At 35.1% G+C, this 3,236-nt stretch overlaps 1 pseudogene; it reads left to right on the top strand.

Moving 5' to 3' along the window:
* Positions 1–1,255: 1,255 nt before the first annotated feature.
* Positions 1,256–2,871, top strand: LOC143558241 (amino acid transporter AVT6E pseudogene; annotated as a pseudogene).
* Positions 2,872–3,236: the final 365 nt, after the last annotated feature.

The following is a 3,236-nucleotide window of genomic DNA, read 5'->3' as shown; positions in this document are numbered from 1 at the left end:
AGACCAATGACCCGTGAAAATTATTGTTTGTTTATGAAATAGTTTTACAATTAAATGAGGTGTTATAACCCATTTAAAGACTATCCGGGTTTGATGAGACCCATACCCGCGAATTCGGGTCAAATGTATGAGAAGCCTCCATTTATAAATCAAGAAATCTGGTGGCTCTAGAAAATGAGGGGAACAACCTAAGAGCGACACATAGGATTTTATAATAGACAATTATATAGATAGTTAGATATTACGATATAATAGATGTTTTGTTATTTTTATAATAAATTTATATATAAATAGTGGACTCATTTAGCCTAATGAGTCTACTCAAGTTTCATAAGTAAACAGTGTTAAACAAGTTCATTCTTGGGTCAAGCTCGATACGTGATGCAAAATTCAATTTAAGAAGATGAAAAAAAAAGGAGCTCATTTTATGTTAATGGGTTGCTTGTGCATATTTCTTGGTCATTTTAATTCAATTATGCAGATAAAGAAAAGAATGATACTAGTGGATTAAATTCTCTTAGTCCACAACTTTTAGTAGATGAAAAATCTGGTGTGGGCTTTGGAAAACAATCTGCTCTTGGAGCGCAAGCCAAACCCAATGTGATCAATACTTCAATTAGGTTAATGGATCACATTTAAAGCCCAAGTATACTGACCCACACCCACATCCAAGGCTGGGACAACGAATGTTTCTTTCGACCCAGGTGGTACAAGTTTAGAACCAAGCAAGCCGGTCCAAGAAGTTGAACTATTTAGTCAGGTTGTGGATAATAATCGGGTTGATGATCTTTTCGATCCAGGTGACTTTAGTTTGAAGACAAAACTTGAAGACGAGTTTTTTTTGAAGATGGGGAGTATGATACATTTGAATTCTGATTTTTATTATTTTATGTTATCTCGTTTCTTACTTTATTTTTTTTCCTTGTTTAGAATAATATGGATCCATGGTTGTTTAGTTTTTGATTGAATTTAAATTGATAAAGAACTTTGTTCTTGAAATCTTTGGTTCTATTTTATCTTCTTTGATTATCATAAATTTATTGAGTCATTGATCGATTCCAAACTACATCAATAAGTAAAGCTTGTATTCAAGCACGCTTGTCAAATAAATTTATCAAGTTGTTTTAAATTTTTCATAACTCAATCTCAAGTAGCTTAACCTTGAATCTTGAATTATAGGTGTACAACCTAAATATAATTTTGTCAGCTATCAAAGTCAACTGTACCATGCCTCGAATAGAAAGAAATAAAAACTATAATCTCCCAAAATTTCGTTAATCCTCCGTCATTTCCTCTCCATTGTCACATTCGCCATTAATACAATCAACCTTTTCATCATATTTCTTTGAACTTTATCTCAAATCTTCATGTTTTTCTTCAAGATTTTTGGATAAAGATTCATACCCATATTGAATAGACAAACAATAATAATGGGAAGTAAACGAGACCCTTTAGTTCATAACAAAAATGACGACGACGACGACGACGATAATGATCATTATTCAAAAGAATCCAATAATGACGGGGTCTACGGTGCGGTGTTTAACTTAACCACGTCGGTTATCGGGGCAGGACTCATGGCATTACCCGCCACCATGAAAGTTCTTGGCTTGATTTCCGGGATTATCATGATCTTCTTGATATGTGTTTTATCGGAAATTAGTGTTGAGTTGCTCGTTAGGTTTACCGTTCAATGCAAAGCAACATCATACGGGGAGGTTGTGCAACACGCATTAGGTTCACCCGCAAAAATCTTGTCTGATATTTGTATAATCTTGAACAATGCTGGTGTGTTGGTGGTTTATTTGATTATTATGGGTGATGTAATGTCGGGTTCACCTCGACATACGGGAGTTTTCCATCAATTGTTTGGTAATGGGATTTGGGATGATAGAAGACTCGTAACGCTTATCGTGTTAATAGTGTTTCTTGCCCTGCTTTGTGCGTTAGACAAGATTGAGTCTTTGAGTTTGACATCAGCTGTTTCTGTGGTTCTCGCAGTTCTTTTCGTGACGATTGCCTGTTTGGTGGCGTTTATCATGTTTGTTGAAGGGAAAACCGAGCCTCCTAGACTAATGCCTGATTTTGGTTCAGAACAAGCGATTCTTGATCTTCTAGTTGTGATCCCGATCATATCGAATGCATACGTTTGTCATTTTAATGTTCAACCGATTTACAACGAACTCAAAGGGCGTTCACCTAAAAAGATGAACAAAGTTGGGAGAATAACAACTATTATTTGTGTTATAATATATTTGTTGACTGCAATATCGGGTTATCTTTTATTTGGGAAAAACACCGAAGCCGATGTGCTTACGAATTTTGATAAACCTCTCCCGGTTCGATTTAGTACAACGTTGAATTACATTATCCGTCTTGGTTACATTTTTCATTTGATTCTCGTGTTTCCCGTTATTCACTTCTCGTTAAGGCAAACCATTGACGCATTGGTTTTTAGTGGTGCGGCGCCACTATCCGAGAGTAAAAATAGGTGTTTAGGGTTAACGTGTGCGCTTTTGGGGATAATATTTTTGGCATCAATCATGATCCCGAGCATTTGGACTGCTTTTAAGTTTACGGGTGCAACCACAGCTCTGACGCTAGGGTTCACGTTCCCTGCTCTTATTGCGCTACGGATGAGCCGCAATGTATCACCTGGTCTTACTAGTCGAGAACGGTTGTTTTCATGGGTTATGTTGATTCTAGCGATCATTGTTAGCATTATTGGGGTATTTGCTAACATTTATGGTTTGCAAAAGTGAATACAACCAATTTGTAGCATTGTTTATATATTGGGATCTAATTAGAGCACTCACATTGAATTTTCTATAACTATCTTCATCTGCATATTTTAGAGATTTGTTATTTTTTTTAACAACTTTTATTAAAACAATAGCAAGAAGCTATATACAAAAGTTATAACAAAAAACTTACACTCATCATTCCATAAAACTCTCTTTTAAAAAGATATATATTTAATCCATAAGTAACCCAAGTCTCCTACCGTCTTCATCTCTGTCTCTCTCTTAAATTTATAGATTTTTGAATAATGTTTCTCGATTATAGAGGGATTCACCACTCACCATCTCCATACTTTAAATATTGCATACTAAATATTTGCATTTGTATCTCCAGAATGGAAGAAAAAGACTAAAAACAAAGAGCATTATTATGACTCATGGTGGAAATCGATAATAAGAAACAGGACAACATATGATGATCGAATGGCATAAGAA

Source organism: Bidens hawaiensis, unplaced genomic scaffold (assembly GCF_021521415.1).
Source record: "Bidens hawaiensis isolate Kalapana, Puna unplaced genomic scaffold, B.hawaiensis_p1.1 tig00019368_1, whole genome shotgun sequence".
NCBI classification, from domain to species: domain Eukaryota; kingdom Viridiplantae; phylum Streptophyta; class Magnoliopsida; order Asterales; family Asteraceae; genus Bidens; species Bidens hawaiensis.
This window is presented reverse-complemented; position numbering and strand designations above follow the sequence as displayed.